Raw genomic sequence first — 11482 nt, forward strand, 5'->3', positions numbered from 1 at the left:
AAAGTTTCGATAGGTACATCTCTAAGCGCAGTTAAAGGGCCTTTTTATAGTGGGAGAGAAAGTGAAGGGGACCTCAGGACATCCAATCTGCAGACACCTACCTGTCATCCATAAGATTGCCAGGGACAGGTCTGTCAAATATGTAGCTTGAGGCTGTGAAGGAAGCTAGGGACTCTCCCTATTATCGTGACGTCAATGAGAAAAAAAATATATATAGAACGATCTTATACGTTTCAAATTTCAGCTAGACCGTTGTCAGGGAATTTGGACTGTAGAGGAAGGTCATAGCCTGAGAAGGGGGGAGGCAGGCCGCGGGAGCGGGGTCCCCGACCAATGGGAAGGGGCGCGGTGCGGGGAGGAGGCGGCGGCCGGCTCCAGCGCCGCCGAGTCCGCGGGCGAGCGGCCAGGGCTGCGGCGGGGGCCCCGGCGGGGGAGGGGCACCTACCCGGGCGTGCGGGGCGGCGGCGGGCAGTCCCGGCGGCGGCTCTTCTCCGCGGAGGCGGCGGCTGCGGCGGCCGTGGAGGCAAAGGTGATGGCGGCGAGTCCCTGTGGCGGCCGCCTCCGCCGAACCGCATCCCTCCTCCCGGCCCGCCCTCCTTCCCTATCTCCCGGTCCTAAACTTCTTCCTTGGGATAAACAAACCCGCCGCCAGGGGCGGCCGCCTCCGCCGCTCCGGCTCCCGCCCCCGCCGCACCTCCACCACATGCCAGAGAACCCGTCGGGCTCTGGCTTCCAAGTGGGGATTCCCGGTCCCAGCCCAGCCCCGCGAGGGCGCGTGCGCGCGGCGACGACGGTGGGGCTCGCGAGGCTCTTCCTCCCTCCCCGCCGCGCCGGGACTTCCGGTCCAGCCCGGATCTTCCGCCGGGTTTTGGGAGTAGCCGCCGCCACCGCGCCGGGCACTTCCGGTCCAGCCCGGATCTACCGCCGGGCTTTGGGAGTAGCCGCGGCCGCGGGCAGGTTCCCGGCCGGCGGCCCGCCTGGAAGAGGAGGCGGGTGGCCCTTTCCTTGCGGTACCCGCGTCGGCCCGGCCTAAACCCTTCCTTCCCTGAAACCTCCGAACTGGTCTGGCTGAGCCCGGAGGGTGCGAAAGGCAGAAACAGTTCCTGCGCACGATGGCCCCGGGGCTGCCCGGATAGAGAGCCCCAGGTGCAGCTCAGAACCCTGTAAACCGCTGAAACGGGAACCGCGGCACACGGCCTCCAAGGGAAGGAAATCCGCGCCGGAGCGGGAAGGGTTTTGTCCGGGGATGAGCGCCAAGGGAAGGAGGGGGGGGTCCGCCGAGGGGCAGTCAGGAGCAGGCGGCCTCCCAAGGTGGGACATGGGCAAAGAAAACTTTACCAACCTCGTCTCTTCAGACATTTGCTTCAAGTGTTCTTTGCCGGCCTGGAGTTTAAAGAAACAGGTGATAAAGAACAACTTTATTCAGCAGACAATGGGCAAAAGATTATGGATCCAATTGCCTAGAAGGTTTCATTAAAGAGGTTTGAGGGACTTTCCAGAGCAGGCATGAGTGTCATTTAAGGACCCCCAGGTCATTCCACCGCAATGGCATCACTCACCTGATGGCCTGATGGCCTATGAGGGTTTCCAAGAAGAGAATGAGGGGAAGTGGAGGAAAAGAACGTATTATTTTACTATGTATTGAGCACTGTAAGCCGACTTGTATGATCTTTTTTAATCCTCTCAACTTTACAACTTCCTGGTAGAAATCCTTCTCATCAGACGGTTCAAGCAACTGAGAAGCAGAAAGAATAGCTCATCCTGTTGTAGAATCATAAGAAGTTAAGGAAATTCCAGGACAAGTGGAGTAGGGAAACTGGGACAGACAGTTAAACAGCAGCTTGCAGCCACCTACTAAGTCCTGTCTTCCCTAAACCAAGGACATTTAAGAGTAAATGATTTGCATTTCTCCTCCCCAACCAAGGGTAAATAGCTTCAATCACCCTACCCAGGGAGACAGATAACAGAAATCTAATTAGGTGCCACTCGCCAACCACACCCAAGGACAGACAAATTAAGAGAAAAAGTCTCATTTTGATAAATCGGCATAAAGCTGATGAATGTTCTATTGATTCTCCCCTAAACGCCCAGCCTTTAACACTCCTGAAAATGAAGGTCCCAGCACATCTCAGCAGGCAAATGCCATTCCCACCCCCACAGGTCCCTTATCCCCAACCTCTAAGGGACCCTATGAGACTTGCAATCCTGGGAGCAAAGGGCAGCAACAGCGCTTCCTGGGCTAACCCTCTGAACCCGTCTCGGAGGCCCCCTTTCCTCCGACTTCCCAGTGAGCCAAAGCAGCTCAGCCTAGGCCCTAGGCCAGTGGTCGGTCGGCAAACTCATTAGTCAACAGAGTCAAATATCAACAGTACAACGATTGAAATTTCTTTTGAGAGCCAAATTTTTTTTAAAATATATTTTATTGATTTTTTACAGAGAGGAGAGGAGAGGGATAGAGAGTTAGAAACATCGATCAGCTGCCTCCTGCACACTCCCTACTGGGGATGTGCCCGCAACCAAGGTACATGCCCTTGACTGGAATCGAACCTGGGACCCTTCAGTCCACAGGCCGATGCTCTATCCACTGAGCCAAACCAGTTAGGGCAAATTTTTAAAACTTAAACTATATAGGTAGGTACATTGTTATTAACTTAATTAGGGTACTCCTAAGCGTAGGAAGAGCCACACTCAAGGGGCCAAAGAGCTGCATGTGGCTCGAGAGCCGCAGTTTGCCGACCACGGCTAGGCTCTTGCTACCTCTATGCCCTTCCTTGTTTCATGGTCCTAAGTATATTTTTGCTGTGGTCAATAAATTATTGCTTTCTTTTCTACACTTTGTCTCTTGATTGAAATCTTTTCCCCAAGAAGACAAGAACCGAGGTCTCCTCATTTCGTCAGTAACAATACCGGGTTTACTGAAATTCGAAGATCTCCATCGCTCAAATTAATACTACATTGGCAATCTTACTTATATATTTAACATACAAAACGTGTGTTTAAAAATAGCAGAAAAATGCCCTGCCAGTGTTGTTCAATGGTTGAGGCTCCACCTATGAACCAGGAGGTCATGGTTCAATTCCTGGCCAGGGCACAAGCCGGAATTGTGGGCTCAATCCCCAGTGGGGGGGCAGTGCAGGAAGCAGCCAATCGATTATTCTTTCTTATCGTTGATGTTTCTATCTCTCCCTTCCTCTCTGAAATCAATAAAAATATATTTTAAAAATAACTAAAAATAGAAAAAGATCAGCCATAGAGGTCAAAGTTTTCTTAGGCCAAGAGTTTAAAAACAGAAGTGGAAGTGAGCACTGGCGTGCTGGTGACTTGATGGGGAGAGGAAATATTAGTGTAAAAATTCACATTCTCCGAACATGAAGAAAGAACAATTAAAGTTTTTTGCTATACTCATGTGGGCCTTGTTAACATCATGATATGTGACAGAAACAGTGAAAATTGCATGTAATTTTTGCCTAGGCCTGTTAATTATTTCAACCCCTTAACATTATACCCTGCCCTCTCTCCCACTGGTCAACCATTAGGCAGTAGTAAATGTAAAACGCTCAAGGAATCAAGCTCTCATAAATCTTTAAGTAGATTTCCAATTGGGAGTTAAGAATGAGTGGTACTGATACTGATGACCCTTGACACTTGACTGAGTTCTAGTCCAGGAGTGGTTCAATAAACTAGACTATTATAATAGGCTTTAGTTTATTGCTGCTATAAAAATAAGAGTTTTATCGCTGGTGTACAGCGTAGTGTACTTCCACTTGTCCTGTATCAGGCTTACACCGCTTACAACATTAGCCATTGCAATCACCCAACTAACTCCTTAGCTTAGACACCAAAATTATGATACTCATTGTGCTGCTCTTTTGTCAATTTCCTATAGGAAACCATTCAGACTCCTCAATGTATGTGGCTGACTTGGGGGTTTTTCTTATTGTAATTAATAGGTTGGCAGTTAGTAAAGATCAGAAGAGCCATTCTCTGAACTTAATGAGCACCTATGAGGACCACACTTTGGATCTTCTTGACTCAACCCTATGAGACTCTGTCTGAAGAGCCAACAGACCATCCCACTTTGATATTTAGGGACTGCAGCATCTTATTCTTCTTTTCTAAAACATCACGGGTCGACTCTCATCCATACTCAGACCACTGCAGAGCTTTCCTCTGCTCTGATGGCCTGCATACCACAAAACCCTCTGTATTCCTTGGCCCGGAAGTCTCCATTGATTTTTTTTTAGAGAGTTGAATGGAGGGAGGTGTAGAGAGGGAGAGAGAGAACAGCATTGATATGAGACACACACGTTGATTGGTTGCCTCCTGCACGCACCCAACGGGGACCAGGGATCAAACCTGCAACCCAGGTATGTGCCCTTGACTGGGGACCAGAAAGCAAACCTGCAACCCTTTGGATCAAGGGCTGACACTCTAGTCACTGTGCTACACCAGCCAGGGCCCAATTTTCCTTCGTTTTGGTAAGTTGTGTTTTTCCAATGAATTTATTTCACTTACATTTTATTCATTTGAAATGTCTTCTTATCTCTTTAATAATTATAATCATAGTGACTCTTCTTCATTCCTAACATTGGTCTTGCCATTTTTTTCTCACCAAGAGTTTAGCAATTTTTTTTTAATATATATTTTTATTGATTTCAGAGAGGAAGGGAGAGGGAGAGAGAGATAGAAATATCAATGATGAGAGAGAATCATTGATTGGCTGCCTCCTACATGCCCCCTACTGGGGATGGAGCCCACAACCTGGGCATGTAACCTTGACTGGAATCAAACCCGGGACTCTTCAGTTCGCAGGCCGACGCTCTATCCACTGAGCCAAACCAGCTAGGGTGCAATTTTTTTCTTTTAAAATAACTGCTTTAATACAATTTTTTTTGCATGTTTTACTTCCATTAATTCCTGCTATTATTTTCTTCCATTTGTTTAACTTTAATTTGTAGTTATTATTCTGGTTTCTTAAGAATGTTATATAGCTAATTCATTTTTAGCCTTTGTATTTTCTTTTTTAAAATATACTTTTATTGATTTCAGAGAGGAAGGGGTAGGGAGAGAGAGATAGAAACATCAATTATAAGAATCATTGATTGGCTACCTCCTGCACACCCCACAGTAGGGATCAAGTCTGCAAATCAGACATGTGCCCTGACCAGGAATCAAACCATGACCTCCTGGTTCATAGGTCGACACTCAATCACTGAGCCATGACAGCTGGGCTAGCCTTTCTACTTTCTAACTATGCATTTAAGGCTATAAACCTCCATTTAAGTATGGCTTTAAGCACGCCCCAAATATTTTGATATTCATATTTTCATTCAGTTCAAAATAATTTCTACTTTCCACTGGGTTATTGGGATGTACATTTCTTAACTTCCAAATTTGTAATTTTGTTGTTGTTATTAATCCTCACCTGAGGATATTTTTCCATTGATTTTTAGAGATAGTGGAAGGGAGAGAGAGAGAGAGAGACAGGAACATTGATGTGAGAGAGAAACATCAATTGATTGCCTTTGCACATGCCCCAACCAGAGCCGGGGATCTAACCTGCACCCAGGTACATGCCCTTGACCTGAATCAAACCTGGAACCTTTCAGTCCACAGGCCAACACTCTTTCCACTGACCCAAACAGGGTAGGGCAAAATTTTGTAATTTTTGGTACCAATTTCTAGTCAGAAGGGGGTTCGTAAGATATAGTTAGGGACCAACCACATCCTTTAATCCAGGTTCTGGGTCCTCAAATGTCAGACAAATATAGTCATGTGTATTAGTTTCCTAGGGCTGCTGTAACAACTTACCCAAAATTGGGTGGCTTATCAGAACAGTCCAGAAGTTCAAAATTGAGGTATCAGCCGGGTGGCACTTCTGGAGGCTCTATGGGAGAATCTCTTATCTCTTCTAGTTCTAGGGGGCTGTCAGCATCCTTTCACCTGTGGCTACATCTCTCTGTTGTCTTCACATGACCTTCTCTATGTCTATTATTTTCCTTTGTCTCTTATAAGAACACTGGTGATGGATTTAGGGCCCACTCACATAACCCAAAGGAATCTCCTCATCTCAGAATGCTTAATGGCATCTGCAAAGACCCTTTCCTTAAACAGAATGACTTCTACAGGTTCCAGGGAGTAGGTCTTTGCATTTTGGGGTAGCCATTATCCAACCTACTGCACTTGTGTTTAATATTTTCCAAATAAAGGAATGAACTAGTGGAAAAATAAAAAAATAAAAAAATAATAATAAAACATCACAGGGTTGGCTGGGTACGCACAATGGACATGGCAAACAAGCAAATACATTATTATTTTTTTAGAGGATAAAAACAGAAGTAATATGCTTGTTAGTAAATGTGGTATACTTCATGAATATACTTCATGACTCTATGAGCTTCCCTGGACATTCTGTTCATCCTGTTACCCTATTTAGTGTGGTTCACCAAGCTCTTCCTCCCCTAGTGAGCTGGCTTCCATATTTTTCTAACCTTCAATCTTAAATTTTCTTCAAGGGAACCAAACTCAGGCCTTACTGCCATAAGCTAACACTTGTGATCAGATATTTAAAATAACATTTAGCTTTTGGAATTTATGTGGAAAGAAAAGAATTACTACTTATTTTTCACTGTTTTAATTACTAGGCCTTTTATCTGGAAAAGAACACTAAAACCCTTTTTTAATAACTTGTAAGTTATCTTACACATAATTTCATTTTCTCTTTCCATGTCTCCATTTCTTTATATCTGGCTTTTCATCTTGCTTGTGAATTCCAATTTTGTAGTTCTTTTGCATTAGATGATACTGTTTAAGGATCCAAAAATGTCAGGACATCCCTACAACCCTTGTGTAGTAATGCCTATAACAAACAAAGGGCCAGTAAGTTTGATAGGCTTATCATTTAGAAATCATTCCTGCCCTGCTGGTGTGGCTCAGTGGGTTGGATGTTAACCTATGAACCAGAAGGTCACAGTTAGATTCCCAGTCAGGGTACATGCCCAGGTTGCAGGCTCAATCCCCAACCAGGGGTGTGCAGGAGGCAGCCGATCAATGATTCTCTCTCATCATTGATGTTTCTATCTTTCTCTCCCTCTCTGAAATAAATATATAGGTCCTTCATTGTACCCTTATTTTCATGTCCGCAACCACATTATGTCAAATATTTCAGGATGCTCCCTTGTTTCAAATTAAATAAACATTCATATATTTAATGCTTTGGTCCTTAGGATAATCTGTAGAGTCAACTATGGGAGAGGTGATTTTTGCTGTTTTTCTTCTATTACCATGTAAAGAGTAAGGGTTGAGTTGTAGTTCACTAGTTGGTGTACTGATAAAATTTTATAGCTTTTCAATCAAATATTAATTTTAATCAGGTTTGAAACATTTAAGGCTCTTAATACTTTGGAGTAATCCCTAGATTTTGGATCAATAATGTCCAATGTATGGGAAATAGCAATACCTCTACCTAGGCAATATAACATCTTGGAAAAATCTTGGTCACCCCACCTGTAGGTCCTTTATTTATACTACTAGAGGCCCGGTGCACAGATTCATGCACTGGTGGAGAGCATGGCCTGCAGGAATCCGCCCGCTGTGGGAGCACCACTCATTCTGGTCAGCTGAGCGGCTGTGGACCTGCCCTCTGAGCAGCTGCTCCTGCTTTGGGAGCGCTGCTCATCCTGGTCAGCCGAGCGGCCCTTCCATTGTGGGAGCACACTGACCACCAGGGGGCAGCTCCTGTGTTGAGCGTCTGCCCCTGGTGGTCAGTGTGCATCATAGCGATTGGTTGACCGGTCATTCTGGTTGTTCCTCCTTTGGGTCGCTGGGCTTTTATATATATAGATAATGGGAGAAAATCACAAAAATGATCTCTTCTATAAGATTATCCAAAGCTCCTGCAGCATCTCTCCAGGCATGCCCTGAGAACTCTCATTCAAGGTCACTTACAGTTGCTGGAAATCTTTTACTGTGCCAGGATCCAGGCAGCCGCTGCTGCCAGGATCTAGTAGTCTCTGATGACCTTTACTTTAGCTTGGCCAGCTAGCTCTCTCTGCCAGTGCCCTGGCCCTGCCCCTTCAGTGTTCTCAGGTAACCCGAGCCGTTTCTGCTGATTCTGGACCCTGGAAAGAGTCCCAGGAAAAGCCTAGAGCTCTCCACTGTGCTCTTCAGCCAGAGGTCACCAGCCTCTGCAGCAGCCCCACAGGGCTCTGGTGGTGCAGCTGCTCAGTCTCCTCCTCTCTTATCTCTGCTCAGTCATCACAATGTCTCTGGTCAGGGTCTTTGATCCCCTCCCAGAGAGACACACCCTCTGCCTAGCAGGCAATTTCTGTCCAGAGGATTTAATTCAAAGATCTGACCCTGCATGCCCACAGGATGGTTACCTGTCTCTTTATCCTTCTTCTCCCTAAAAATTGGTGTCATTCCATTCTACTCCCCTCTGACCCTGACTCAAGAAATGGCAACTCCACCCTGGCTGGTTTGGCTCAGTGGTTTAGACTTTAGAGCATCAGCCCTTGGACTTAAGGGCCTCAGGTTCAATTCCTGGTCAAGGGCACGGGTTGCAGGTTCCATCCCTGGCCCCGGTCCGGGTATGTGCGGGAGGCAACCAGTCAATGTGGCTCTCTCACATCAATGTTTCTCTCTCTCTATCCTTGGCTGAGGATTAAAATAAATAAAATAAAATGAGTTCATGTTAAAAAAAAAAAAGAAAGAAAAAAAAAGAAAGGAAGGAAGGAAGGAAGGAAGGAAGGAAGGAAGAAAGAAAGAAAGAAAGAAAGAAAGAAAGAAAGAAAGAAAGAAAGAAAGAAAGAAAGAAAGAAAGAAAAAAAAAGAAAGGAAGGAAGGAAGGAAGGAAGGAAGGAAGGAAGAAAGAAAGAAAGAAAGAAAGAAAGAAAGAAAGAAAGAAAGAAAGAAAGAAAGAAAGAAAGAAAGAGAAAGAAAGAAAGAAAGAAATGGCAACTCTGTGGCTGTTTTCTCTGGTCACAGTAAGGGGCCTTTCCTGCAGCATAAGAGATGACCTCCTGTTTCATTCAGACAAGGCGCCCCTCCTCCTCATGGGGAGGCATATAGACTGGGCCCTGTTCTCAGACCAGCAATCTGGAGGTCCTAGAAAGCCCATTGGGTAAACTCCTATGACGTTCCTGGGATGGCCCTGCAGCCAATCAGATGCTAAGTGAAACTGGGAGTCTTGGAACCTCTGTGCCTCAGGGGACTTTATCTCCCTGATTTCTCACTCTGCTGCCTCAGAAGAACTCAGTTCTCCCACTCAGCCCTCCCACCCTCCCTTTCTGCCACTTCCTGGCTTTGGAAACTAGGCCCTTCTGTCTAGCGGTTGCCAGTTCTGCACTCATACCCCAGCACAACGGTGAGGGGCCACCTGCCCCCAGATGGTTCTCTCTGCTGTTCAGAGCCCTTTGCTGCCAGCGCGCCTGCTGGATGGGAAACCCTGGTATGGCCATTTCCAAAATTAGAAACGGGACTGTGCTATCTCTAGGGACACTGCCTCTGCACCTCCTAGCACCTGGTACAGCCCAACCTCTGGCACCCATCCCCCAAGCCTCCTTCTCCCTCCCTCACATTGCTGTCCTTGGTGATTTGGGTTTTGGCTTCCCCTCCTGGCCTGCCCATCCTTGCCAAAGTTTTAGCACACTCTTGACCTTCTCGGTCTGAACTATGCCAGGCTGGAGAAGGGCCAACTCAAGGCCATATAAACCCTGGATATGGGGCCTCATCTCACATACTAACAAACACTGGAAAACGTAACCGTATTCCACAGGAAAAATACCAGTACAATGCTTTGTTATGCAAAATGAAAGGTTTATATAATGTTTCTCTTGAAATATTTATTAGTTTCATTTTACAGTTTCTTTGTATTTGAGAGCCAAGATGTTTTCTCTTCCAGCTCTCAAGCAATTTGATAAAACCTGGAAAAGCTTACGGGCCTTGGGCGCTGTGCCTATAGTGAAAACCTGTGCCTTATAAAGATTAAAGAAATGGCTTGGCAGGGAGGGAGGCCTGCACTTCCATACTTGACTCAGGTCCAAGCTCCTCCCACACTCCAGGCATCCCTTAAATCTTTCTCTTCCCCAATTTTTAATAACATGGCTTCTGTGATCCCCTGCCTCAGTCACCCACCCTTTACTGGAGCTGCTCACACAGATACTTCCCTTATTCCAAATGCCAGGGGGCCTGCCTGGATTTCACAGCATCACCAGCCCCGGGATTTCTCTTCACTGACCCCTCCCACCTCTTAGGTCCCTAGGTTATTGCCTTCAAGCCTCTTTTCCCCAGGAGACTGCAGCTTTGGACTAAGGTATTTGTTTGCTTGACCTTGTAGATATGATGTGCTCCACACACTGGGCTCTGGTAAGTCTGCAGCTGCAGCAAGCTCTCCGCCCAACCCCCACCCCACCCCCCACTCAGGTCCAATACTGTCTTTTGGATGCTACATTCTTACCTTATCTGCTGGGACTGACCCGCAAAGCTCACTGGTGTCTGAAGCAGGATAGCTGCCAGAAATCACACTTTACATTTTCCTACTGAAGTGCCTGCTCACATTTCTCTGTGCTTTGGGTGTCTCCTCCTCTAAAGGAGGCCCTTTAAGCCTCAGTTACATGCAGCATCACTGATGCACTTCTCTGGAGGTTCTCCTGATCACTCATTATGCAAATTGGAACATACACAAGAAGACAAGAATGTCCCAGAAATTACCCCAGATTACTTCTCTTATAAATATTAACCATTACGTAGCTGAAAGACCATTGGAAGTTTGGCTTTTTTACTTTCCAGGATTTCCAGTTTTTACACTAGTGGTTCTACAATTTCAAAATACTTTTTAAAAATGAATTATGCATATTCAGAGCACACAGTGAGAGTCTATAGCAATATGTGATTATCTCTTTGTCTCCCGTTTCAATTTTTTTTTTCCTCCCAGAAAGAAAATTAGGCAAGCTTTTTAAAAATTGTGTTCTGCTACGGTCTACAATTTTTTTTTGACCTCCTGGTTCATGACCTCCTGAGCCTTGTTGGCCAGGCTACAGTCTACAATTTTGAGAGAAAAGGTCATGAATGTTTGTTTGGTTTTAATTATTTTTTAAATTATTTTTATGTTGTCAAGAGCTCAGTTAGAATTTGCTTCTATTTTGAATGTGTAGCCTATCGTGTGCAAAGCATGTGACAAACTTTCAACTTCCTTTCTGAATATCTATCAGAGCTGTTTTCTCTCTTTTCTATCTCATTTCTCTCAGTTGTAATCACTTAATCATAAAAGATCTGGATATTTTCTAAAATATATTTTTATTGATTTCATAGAGGGAAGGAGAGGGAGAAAGAGAGAGCAACATCAATGATGAGAGAGAATCATTGATTGGCTGCCTCTTGCACACCCCACACTGGAGATTGAGCCTGCAACCCAGGCATGTGCTCTGACCAGATCGAACTGTGACCTCCTGGTTCATAGGTAGACTCTCAACCACTGAGCCAT

At 45.7% G+C, this 11482-nt stretch overlaps 1 protein-coding gene across 5 annotated transcripts in view; it reads right to left on the bottom strand.

Moving 5' to 3' along the window:
• SPOPL (speckle type BTB/POZ protein like) overlaps window positions 1-662 on the bottom strand; it is a 61342-nt gene extending 60680 nt beyond the window's left edge. For all 5 annotated transcript variants that reach the window (XR_002828756.1, XM_023752439.1, XM_023752438.1 and 2 more), the window contains exon 1: window positions 446-662. The gene's annotated coding sequence lies outside the window, so the exon portion shown is untranslated. The remainder of the gene's footprint in view (window positions 1-445) is intronic.
• Between the last annotated feature and the right edge of the window lie 10820 nt (window positions 663-11482).

The sequence above is a fragment of the Myotis lucifugus genome, unplaced genomic scaffold (genome assembly GCF_000147115.1).
Source record: "Myotis lucifugus unplaced genomic scaffold, Myoluc2.0 scaffold_32, whole genome shotgun sequence".
Classification (NCBI taxonomy): Eukaryota; Metazoa; Chordata; class Mammalia; order Chiroptera; family Vespertilionidae; genus Myotis; species Myotis lucifugus.